At 38.3% G+C, this 12,685-nt stretch overlaps 1 pseudogene; it reads right to left on the bottom strand.

Annotated features, from left to right (window-relative positions):
* Window positions 1–8,850: 8,850 nt before the first annotated feature.
* On the bottom strand, window positions 8,851–9,432 carry LOC137079393 (protein phosphatase 1 regulatory subunit 14A pseudogene; annotated as a pseudogene).
* Window positions 9,433–12,685: the final 3,253 nt, after the last annotated feature.

The following is a 12,685-nucleotide window of genomic DNA, read 5'->3' as shown; positions in this document are numbered from 1 at the left end:
CGGTGGGCGGCGCTTTGGTGCCCTGGCGTTTTCAGTGAATAATTCACGGTGCATTTCGGTTAAATGTCTGTTAAACTTTCTCAGTGTCATTATTCAGTTACAATTAATGGTCGTCTAATAAATCGGTGGGTCAAACGGCACATGTACGCGCTTAGAGCGCCGTAGTAATGTGGTATCTGTTACTTTTCTCAGCGCTAGTCAGGTTGGAGCAATCACAGTTGGCGATGATGGCGTTTTATAAATCATTTTATATCGAATTCATCGGGTGGATTATCAGTTTTATGTCAAGAAACAGCTCGTTTATGCCTAAATATGTCTAAATATATGCAGGGAAAAAACTGCGTCACAGAGCTCCTTCTGGCATTAGCCTTATTTAATTTAATATGCTGTGTTTGAAATACTATTCCCTATATAGTCCACTAATATAGTTTACTTGAAGGAGTGAATGAAAACGAATGAGTGAATTCAGACACTGAGCGCATCAGAAGGGTGTCATTTAAATTTAAATGTATTTTTATTTGATCAGGGACAATTTATGCACAGAAAAAAACATTAGTCTAAAAAAGAAGAGATATGCGCCAGGTTATAGCAAAAACATGCTAATTTCCAAACGCAGTCTCTGGACAGGTAGATAGGCCCTACATACAAAAGTTCATAAAACGTAAACAGAATAATACATAAAATCATTACTTCACTCAGTGAAGTAATGATTTTATGTTCTCACATCATAAAAACACACTCCACTTCAGGAATCTATCACTCACTCACCCACTCACTCACTCACTCAGAATATACATTGTTCATATCACAATCAATTCAGTGCGTACAGGTTTGCTTTTAATAATAACCACTGTTTGGTCAGGCGTGTAAATATACTATAGTTTGTGCATGAGATAATTTAGTTTGGAAGAATATTCCAAAGGTTCACTGCTTATTTAAAGGTTATTCAAGGTTCGTTGCTGTTTAATATTTTAAATGAGCAAACTGGCAGCTCGGTAGTAAGATGAAAAGATGTATAACTCATGAAGTACGCCAAATTCAACTAAAATATAATATTCAAAAGCAAGCATCCTTTCATATTTGAGAGAAGTGAAGAAAATCTGTAGGGTCAGTAAACAACAAATTGTCATTTCCCTCAGTCTATCAAGCTTGAAATAGCCTATACCTACTCCTAAAACCAAAGAAATGACTGTCAGAAATATTTAAATTAATAATATCCACAGACAAATCAATAGCTTTTTTTCTATAAAAAATGGACTAATGATATTGGCACAGAGAATTTTATCTAGCAAACAGTTTTTAACAATATTCTATGTCAGTAAAATTCTAACAGTAAAATCCAACTGATTCAGTGCTGCTATATTACAAGACATAAGATGGGGTTTACAGACAACAATAAATATTGTCCAGCAAATAACGGTAATCATCATTTTAATGCCTTTTGGGATTGTTGCTAAGTGCAACAATTTTGGCCTCAGGTGGTAGGCAGGCTAACGGAGATTCTTGAGCTTAGCATCTCATTGTGTCCTAAAGTAGGCCTATAGTTTGTTGAAGACCTAGCCACATTAAACATCAAGAGCAATTGGAAAGACAGAACAAAAATTTCAGTAAGCATTTGGCTCAATCTACTAATAACACACTGTAATATGGAACAACTGTGTATGTAAAGTCAAAACTTGATACCTTTAATGAGGTTTGGTTCCCGTTCTAATTCCAAGTCTAATTCAACTTGGCATTTTAACACTACACGTTTACAACCATTATATTCTAAAAAAAAAAAAAAAAAAAAAAAAAAGATTTGTCACCATAGCTTATGTTAGGATCCTACCTTTGTATAAGTATATTTATTGTAGGCCTACACGTAAATAGACTTATACAAGGTAGGATCCTACCTTTGAGCATGTATGTATGTATGTATGAATGTATCTATCTACGTATGTATTAAACCACTTAAAAAATAAATAAATAAAAAATAATACCTGTATGATATTACGCTGTAGCCATATTGGACCAGCAGTTTGGAAAATGTATGGATGAACGATTTGGATATCATCTTGTGGGAAAGTTATGAAATTTGGCACACAGATAGTCTCAACATTAACTGAGCAATTTTGCAGTCTCTAACTTAATCCCTCTAGCACCATCAACTGTCCATATTTGCACTTATTTTTATGATAAGTTTTGAACCATAAGGCCCATATACATAAAGATGCCTCGTTAGCGTCTGTTTCTATGGGCCACTATACGCAAGCAGTCCGCCATATTGGAGCAGTTAAAGCCAGTCCGTAAACACTCGAAAAGGAAATTGACTGCATCTGCAAGCATATAGGTTGTGCATGATTATCTGCAATAGACTTAAGCAAATGATTAAGCTAAACTAACACAATACAACAAAATAAAGGTGTTAGCTAATGAGATGTCCCATTAAATAATGCAGCGACTGCCACATGTGAACGCAATGTTATTTTATTAACAGAGTTCTCGTCAGCAGCCAAACATCACATGTAGCCTACACATGACTCCCATGCATATTTAGTACATGCACCAAGGGGAAGGTCGTTCTTAAAGTGCCCGACACTTCTAGAGTACAGCATATTATAATATACAAATTGCACTTTACTTGTGTACAGATCATTTATCACAATGATCTACACATATCAAAACACAATCGTTTTTTAATCGACAATCTGTAATGGAAACGGGGCTACAGTCACCCCACACCACATCAATTTGGTCACAGTGCCACCTATTGGTCATCTAAAGTCTAAAACTACTCATTGTTGCAGTTGGTCTGATACAAATTAGTTAATTATTTGTTAATTGTTTGTTAATTTATTAGTTAATTGATTCACATTACACAGTATTTATTTATGAAATCTCACGAAAACCCGTCCTACTTCAAATTGGCAGATGTGAAATGTTCCCATGTTGTAGTATACACAATTACACTGTAACACTGACACCTTAAAATAATGTGTTACCTTAATGATTTGATCAGATTATAACTTTTTTTTATTTGTTTTTTTATGTGCTGGGGGTCTTTTTTTCCTGTGTAAAGAAGGTTTGTGCTTATTTGCAGTATGGTCCTACACATGTCCTTCTGTGACAGGCCTTTGACCTGAAAGAAGAGAGATAATCATGAGTCTTGGGATACAAAATAATAAAATCTATAATAAATCTATTCCATATAGTATCTAAAATATAGAATCTAAAAGTGAGAGAAAGGGCTCACTTCCTGCAAAGACATCTTGCCTGCTGATATCGACATACCTGATGGATGAGAGAGATGAATTTGACTTTTTGGCTCCTCCACCCACACTCAGACCGGACGGCACTGTGGACCTGCTAGAAGCAGGAGAAGGTTCCGGAGCGCAGTCCCCTGTGGAAAGCGTGTCGCTGCGAGGTTTGGGAGGGTACATGTTCGGAAGCAGGACCGTGACACTGTCTATTAGGTGCTGTGTGAGAAACGTACACAGCTCCTGTTCCAATAGTTTGATGCAGCTGTTGGAAACACTGCAACCACACAAAATGGGGTAACACTTTACAACAAGGTTTCATCTGGAAACATTAGTTACCATGAACTAACAATAAAAATGCTTCTAAATCATATTCTTTTTATTTAAACGCATATAAATAAAAGCTTTATGATCTCATTATATTAGCTCCATGCATTCTCTCAGGTACCTGTGATCTGCATTGTCACATTTCATATTGCTGCTTTATTCACTCACTGTTCTGCCCATATGTAAGTTAAAGCTAGTTGTTGCATTCGCTAATGTTAAGGTCTATGAAATCAAAAGACATTTTTGGGGGTTTTATATGAATATGTTAGTTGTATTGTTATCTATAAGAGTGCCCGAAAACAATGACAAAATTTGCATTAAGAAGATATAAACATTCAAAACTTACAGTTTCTCACTTCAGACAATATGGCCTCACACTAACGCGGTAGCATAAAAAGGGTCCCTACATGCAAACCGAAGTATTGAGAACTTTGTAAGAGTACAAACAGTTTAATAAGAAGATACTTTATAAAGACAGTACATTAGGCTACACGTTTAAAGACAGCAGCCATCTTGGAAAACCGTCTCGACGAGTCGAGCCACGAACGCTGTTCTAAGTGAGCTGGTCGATAGTGAAATCTAATTACATGGACATTTTTATTTATTTATTTTCTCTGTCGCTTTCAGTGCTTTCTTCTGGAAACAACGGCCCATATGAGATTCCAACACACAGTTCATCACTTAGCACAGCGTTCGTGGCTCGACTTCGGTTTGCATAGGACCCTCATTACGCTACCGTGTTAGTGTGAGGCTATTTTGAGCCTTGTTAGTTATATTAACTAGTGATTTAATTTCACTTACCCTTTGCCCCATAGGCAAGCGTTATAATCTAATCTGTTTTTAAAGATAAAACTCTTTACATTCGATTTTCATGAAAACGCATCCCAGAGAACGATCTACTCTGTAACCATCTGTTAATTACCCCTAGGTTCATGTTTCACCGGAGTTGTCCTTTAAGGCTTTGAAATTACTAGAAAAAAGTGACACCTTGTGGTCAAATTATAACAACATTTGAAAAATGCTAATAACTTTTAAATCATTGTGGCTAATTTAATGAAACGCATATTAATGTTAATAGATTCATTGGATCATGCTGAGAACATAGATGGAAATTTTGCCATAGTCGGCCTAACTTCCTGTCCTCATTTTAATTTTCTTTTTGGCTTTTTCGCTCCTAGAACGTTTGTCTGATTTTCATCAAATCAAGTCAGATCATCTTCAGACCATGCCAGCAAAAAGGTATGGATTTTGTGTTGATATACCAAACCAGTTTATAGTTTACCAAAGCAGTTTATGCCATGATACTAAACCGACTGCAATGCCAGAAGATAACAGCATTCAAAACTTACAGTATCACACTTCCTCCAATATGGATCAGTGATTTTGATGGCATCACTGCACTCTCATCAAATTTTCTGTCCAATCAAATGCGCTCTAGAAACTACAGGGTCCCACCCCCTAAATAAACGCTGAAGCTGTGGCTGAAATCGGTCACTTGTCCACAAATTTACTATTTTCTACATGGTGAATGGCACATAATATTGACATATTTTAAAAAGTAGAGGAGCTATTCGATATGTCCTACCCTGTGTAACTGTTTTAGTGGAAATTATGTCAACAAATTGAATAATGCTATGACAAAACAGCATAATAAAACAAAGACTCACCGAAATATGCAGGGTCCAAAAACTTCTGACAAGTCCTCTGATGGCATGTGGTTGGCATGACATTGGGCAGCGACCCGGGACAGGAAGTGGATGAGCAGGGACAGGATGTTGAAGGTTTCAGGTGCGTAACTGAACAGGACTTTCTTTGCACGCTGGAGGTTCAAAACCTTCCCTTTGGTTTCTGCAGGATAGACAGAGGCTCAAAACAGATTTGGTCTGATTCGCAGAAACCTTGAAATGAGAATACTCTCGAATGTGGACGTACTCGTATAGACTCTCAAGAGCCGCTTGGTGTCCTTGACTGGGATGAGTCCATGGGGCAGTTTCCTCAGGAAGAGAATCAGCAAAGAGGCCACGGCATGGACATCATCGCTGCCAAAAGCCTGAACCTCGCCGCGGTTCAGACTTTTCCTCAACGCATCGCGTCGCGCCTCTGAACCGCTGGCACGGAACAATTCACGCTGATGGAGACCTCAAATACAAATTAGGCACATAATCTCAACGTACATTTGATTTATAAAGAGGAGCACTTCCAACAACACTCACACCTCCTACCATATTGGTCCAAAAACTCCACCATCTGCATGAGCACCACAGGAACGCCCTGCCGCATATGTCCCGCGACCTTCAGTTTTTGAAGGGAGACGCCAAACACAGACTTTGGCTTGAGTGCTGGATCTGAAACATCAATATTAGCCTGCAAAGAAAGGAGAGCAGCTGAAAGCAAAAACAGACGTCTAGTAGGCTATGTGATCCAAAAGCAGAAAGAAGAAACTTACAATAATAATAGTAACCAAAGACACATTTCACCCAAAATAAAGAAATGAAGGAATCAAATTTTGCGTGAAGAAAAGGAGGCCTGTGTTTATGACCATTTCAATTTTCTTTCACATTGCACTGTTTTGATAACATTTAAAATTTAAAGTATTTATACATAATTGTCGCATTTGTTATGAGGAATTATGTCTAAGCTTTAAATGTGTCTGTACAGGTTAATGCTCAAACATGTATTACAGTAATGAGAGTTAAATGTATCTAAAAATTAATTCATGTTCCTAAAATATGCAAATTATACATTTTCTTTAATAAAGTATGCAAAAAATGATCTGTATATTTCTTCAATCAGTTATAAAGATTTATTAATTAGCTATGAATACTTGGTGATTTTGGTCAGGTAGGCTACTTACCCAGCAGCACATTGGCATTACTTTGCGCATTATTTGTATTATTCCCATAATATGTTTGCTGCTATCAAGATACAAGTCAGATTGTCGATATACTAGCCAAAAAACAACTGGAATAAAAATTATTTGAACTCTGTACATGTGCAGACATTGTTCATTGTGACATCATGGAATGTTCAAGTGTTCCGTCATGACAATAACAGAATGCAATCCAGGAGTTGCCATGCACAGAAAACCACACGAACATGTGAGCGAGAACAACCAATGTTTTGGGATCTTTTATCGTGTTTGACTTTTTTTGGTAATGAGTTTTTTGAACCAATTAAAAAAGTCTGTGTGAATACAAGTGAACTTTCATGTATTTGACTGTAATATAATACATGAATGTTACATGTTACAGGTAATTCACATACACACACAAAATTCAACAACTAACGTTATTTAATGTAATTACATATATATGATGTATATATACATTTTCATATAATAACACATTTATTCAGTTTGTAATACCCTATACAGTCACCTATACTGTCTCTGTATGAAAATATTAAATACTCTGGCTTTTAAAGTTGAACATGAAAACATCAGATAACTTTATTAAATCAAACATAAATAAATAAAAATATACAAACAAATGGAAAAAAGTAATGAACTTATATCTTCCATAAGATCCAGCAGACAGATTACTGTGTATGAAAAGTGTTCTCTGCCAACTCCTCAGTATGTATTTATTATTTTTTTTTTTATTTCAGTTAGTTTTTATTACAACAGAAGTACCAGAGTTACATATCAGCTTAGACAGGAGGGCCTTTGAATATTGTCTTTGAAAAAAAGTAGGCCTTGGAGTCAAAAGGGCAGTACTAGAACATTCTAATATAAACTGGATACCTAAGAATCTTTAGACTTTTCACAGACATTTTAGCATATTAAAAAAACATAAATCTTTTACATTATTTTGTACTGAGCTGTAGAATTAAAAACACAGACATGAACAAAAGCCACCCCCATTAATACCTGCCTTAATGTCATTTAGATCTAGTTGTTTAGTCTGTATATAAATGCAGAGAAAAGTGGACATCTCTGCTTCTGTATTACTTCTCCCTCTGGTGGACAATACATTATAGCACACCTAATATCAATATGATGCTCCCGTTTACCTTCCATTAACACTACACACCAAATCAAATAATTTTTACTTTCTTAAATGTTTATTTTATGAAGTCTACAAGTTTCATAAACACATTTAAACTTGATGTCAAACGACTGCTCAAATTTGGTACTTTCCTGTTTGTTATCATGTGTTAGTATATTATTGTGAATTAGCATTTGTCATGCATACCACTGTAAAACATTTTTTAGAAAAAAAGTTACCTGGTTGCCTTAAAATTTTGAGTTCATTGAAATTAAAATTTTGAGTTAAAGGTGCACTATGCAGCTTTTGTCCACTGGAGGGCTCCTATGCAAAACAAATGCGTAGTTTGATGACGCAAAGTGTGAGCGCAGCATCTTGGGAGATGTGGTCTTCTCATCACAGCCGGTGAAAAATAGGACTCGGGCAGAAATCACATTCATGCATGCAGTTATTAACGTTACTGTAGTCTAAAGCAGAGCAGGACCGAGTGTTATAACCCTGAGCAAAGCTGCTGGAGCGATTGTTAAACAAATACCCGCCTTGCGAATACCGGGACTTTTATTATGACGGGACGGGACTCATTTGCCGGGCGCCTGCACAGATCCGCTCTTCCGGTTATGATTTTGAGGTAATGGAGCTCTGTTTATCATATTAGATACATTTAAGTGTGTTTAAAACGATGTTATGACGTTACTCCGTGCGTTCAGTTCTTCACACTGCTAAGAGTAAAGCGCTCCTGCCAAATAAAAGCCGAAACCGAGGATAACGCAGATATGACGCGATTGACAGGCGACTCTCTCAAATGCAATGCTGCAACGTCCCTGTCCTTAGTTAAAATAGCAATTTTCTCACAATTTACAAATAGTTGGAAACATCTGGGATATTGTAGGTACTCAACTGAACAAAATATATAACACTGGCCTAGTGGTTTTTGGATATTTTACTGCAAAAATACTACATAGTGCACCTTTAATACAATGAAATTTTTTTGAGATTTGACAACCTTTATTAAAAGATTTTGTAAGCATATTGGGTAATTGTGTGTGTTTTATTTGTGGTGACGCAGTGAAACATGCCAAATAGTGCTTTTTTCATGATTTATCAAATTTTTTATGTGGTTGAGATACAAAAATATTTTGAGTTTCTATTTATTAAACAAATTTCCTTCATTGTATCAACTCAAATTTTTAATTTCAATAAACTCAAAATTTTAAGGCAACCAGGTTACTTACTTTTTTAAGTTAAACAAACAAAAACCACCACAATTTTTTTACAGTGTAGTTCAAACATAACCGGTCAACAAGCAACAAAGAACCATGGCAATAAATTATTGCTGTGGCATATATTTATAGTTGGATACTGAAATTTGTGCGTGTGTCCTGAATGTGTTAGGGAGCGTAATAATCCGGACCAGATACAATCAAAGTGTCTGATGTGTTGGATGTTGATGGTTGCCTCTGTGATGATGGATGTTGCCGTGGTGATGTGGGTAAGTGTGGAGACAGGGATGTTCAATTCCTTCATTCTGCAACTCTTCCTGTTTGTGGAGACCATGCAGCTTTTGCAACTGCTCAGCAATGAAGGCCTCAGTGTTGCTAGTGCAGGTTTGCAGAATAACCTGTAGTTTGTGTGTTCACTCTTCATCACTTGGGAGAGCCAACAAATCATCAATGTTCACTTCCTCTGGCATGTCCTTGCCCTCGTACAGCCTTTCAAGCCCTTCGTCGATCCATTTCTCCACGTCCAGCCTTTTCTGAAGCTGTTTGCGATTGTATTTTACTGTAACGCGCGCTTGTCGCTTATGTACATTCACCCCGTGCTCTCGGGCCGTGTCTAAATCATTTAAATCTGGGGAATTGCCTGTATGAATCTCCTCGGCCATCTTTTCATATGCCTGTGCTTGTCTGTAAATCTATGTATGTATTTATTATTGACAAATCAATCTTTAACATTCACAAAGTTTCTTCGAACACAAAATAAAAGTTTTTGAATGTCTTTCATTTCTTTGCTCTTTCTTTCAATGTGCCTTTCACGACCTTGCATTCATGTTTTCTCATCGATCAACACAGTCAAATCTAGCACGCTCAGCTCTTTCTATGCCCTCGGACTCACTTTCTGGATTTGCACAATTTCTTTCATCTGCATTGTTTGGACATGCTGTCTGATGAGAAGGCACAAACCTCAGAAGGCAAAGTTCATATTACGAGTGGCATGGGATGATGTGGAGAGTTGAGACGTATATGATGGCAGACAAACAGCTTGCTTTTCCCCTTGTTTTAGGCATGGATTTTGTTTTTAAGTAAAACTGGAGCATGATTATATGTGAAAGAACAGTTATGAACTGTGTATCAATGGATGCATGACTGTGTTTCCATTTCTCTGCCAGCCACTTGGGGGACAATTATAGAGCCAGACGGAGGAACAGGTTATCAACGTGTATGGCTTTAACCCTAGAGTCTGGAGAGCCTGAATAATTAACTGCTGTGGAATCATCATTAAACTATGATATGATACAGAAGTATCCTCAGGTAATGCAACAGCTCTTGCATGCATGGCTTTCTGTCGGTTCCGACAAGCTGGGAAGGACAAATCTGACCACCCACCAGCCTCTCTTTTTAAATTATTACCTTTGTTAGCTATGAGATACATCGCTAAACAAGGTAATCATTTAAAAAGAGATTCAAAGGCTGCTCCACGATGGCATCGTTAAGCCCTTACAATCTCCTTGGGCAACCCCATTTGTATTCGTGCCTAAACCTGATCAAAGCCTATGGTTCTGTGTTGACTACAGGCGTTTAAATGTCAAACACCTCAAGATGCGTATCCTATGCCCCTCATCCATGATATTCTAGAATCGATGCATGGAGCACAATATTTCAGCGCACTGGATTTGAAATCAGGGTACTGGCAAGTGGAAATAAAAAGGGGTAGTTGGGAAAAGACGTCTATCATCCCCCCTTTGGCGTATACCATTTTTTGACTATGCCCCTTGGATTGAAAAACACAGGAGCTACTTTCCAGAGGCTTTTGAAGTTGAGAGAGTTGAGAGGCAGGATCTGTTTTGTGTACAATTATAATATTATTGTATATTCTCCATCTAAACAGCAGCATCTCCATGATCTTGAAATGGGCTTTTTTAGACTCCACAGCACCAACTTGAAGAATTGCCACTTTCTCAAGAAAGAGCTAAGATTCTTGAGCCACGTGGTCGCAGAAAATGGGGTGGAAGTGGATCCAGAAAAGACAGCTGTTATTATCAACTATCCCTTTTCACATGCTCTTCCTTCATTGCAGATGTTTTTAGGCCTGCTACTGAAATGGCACCAATACATGGAGGGGGTCCACTTTAGTTTATTTCTCTCCATTATGCCACCTGTGGAGTTTTGGGTCCTTGCCACTGTCGCCTTTGGCTTGGCTTGCTCAGTTGGAGACATTAAAGTTTTAAAAATATCCAAATAAATGTAATACTAAACTAAATAAACTATATTAACTAAATTACAGTTAATATTTTTTATTTGTAACACACTTTATACTATATGACAATTGAATGAGCTGATGACATCACCGTTTTCTCCAGAGTGGCTGTACAGCCGATTACAGCATTATTTTCCTGTTAACACTGTGAAGCTGAAACGATGGGCATTGTAAAAAGCGCTATATAAATAAAGTTGACTTGACTTGACTTAATTTGTAGTATATACTGACTATGCAGCACTGTCGTGGGCCTTTAACGCTCCAAAAACTACATCCAGACTCACCAGATGGACCTTGAGGCTACAACGATTCCAATTCTAGGTTCAGAATAAGAAAGGGAGAATGAACTTTTTACCTGATGCCCTATACAGGTCGAGCCAAGATCAAGCAATTGTGGCAGAATATCAACCATAAGGACCTCCCCATAGACATCCTTATGGTTGTAAAAAAAAAAAAAATATATATATATATATATATATATATATATATATATATATATATATATATATATATATATATATATATATATATATATATATATATATATATTTCTGCCAGAAAGACTCGGGAGAATAGATACTGTGACAATAATCCATTTATTAACAACCCAGCAAGCAATAAAGTACTTTGGCATAGGCCCCGTCCGTAGCTCGCAATCAGAGGGTATGGACTCTGCATATCCTGCCTGAAGATGAAGGCAGAGGCGCAGCCGACCCCCCAGTGAGGTATGGAAGGGACCATCCTGGTGGTGGTGGGGTGGAGTAGGGAAGGATTTGACTTGGAGGTGGTGGGGAGGATGGCGGTGAATTGGAGCGTCAGCATCTGCGAACTCAAACATGAGTAAGTACTGATCTTTTATACCCGAGTATTAGAATGTGATTGGATAGATAGAAGTTAAAGTGACGTAACAATTAAGTCTTCCTGGCAGAACTTATGCTAAAGCTTTCATTTCTGCCAGAAAGACTCGGGAGAATAGATACTGTGACAATAATCCATTTATTAACAACCCAGCAAGCAATAAAGTACTTTGGCATAGGCCCCGTCCGTAGCTCGCAATCAGAGGGTATGGACTCTGCATATCCTGCCTGAAGATGAAGGCAGAGGCGCAGCCGACCCCCAAAAATGAGGTGGAAGAATGCTTCCACCCGGACGGAGCCTATACCCCAAAACAGTAAATAAAGTAGACCCACCGGTCTTGTGTCCTGGAGATCCTATAGAGAAGAAGAACAAGAGTTAACATGTGAAGCAGGACAAATTACATTTTGTAGATGGGCACTACACATGAGCAATTGATATCTGCTGCTGCTGCGTAATTGTAAACGTTTTTGGCCCTTAAACTACAGAGACAAGGCCGCAGGGCCACACGGAGACATGGCTGCAGGGCCACACGGAGACATGGCCGCAGGGCCACACGGAGACAGGGCCGCAGGGCCACACGGAGACAGGGCCGCAGGGCCACACGGAGACAGGGCCGCAGGGCCACACGGAGACAGGGCCGCAGGGCCACACGGAGACATGGCCGCAGGGCCACACGGTCAGTTAGACCACATAGACGAGGCCGCAGGGCCACACGGTCAGTTAGACCACATAGACGAGGCCGCACGGCCACACGGTCATTTCGACCACATAGACGGGGCCGCAGGGACACACGGTCAGTTAGAC

The sequence above is a fragment of the Pseudorasbora parva genome, chromosome 6 (assembly GCF_024679245.1).
Source record: "Pseudorasbora parva isolate DD20220531a chromosome 6, ASM2467924v1, whole genome shotgun sequence".
Taxonomy (NCBI): Eukaryota; Metazoa; Chordata; class Actinopteri; order Cypriniformes; family Gobionidae; genus Pseudorasbora; species Pseudorasbora parva.
The sequence above is the reverse complement of the archived record's forward strand: the minus strand, read 5'-3'. Positions and strand labels throughout refer to the sequence as shown.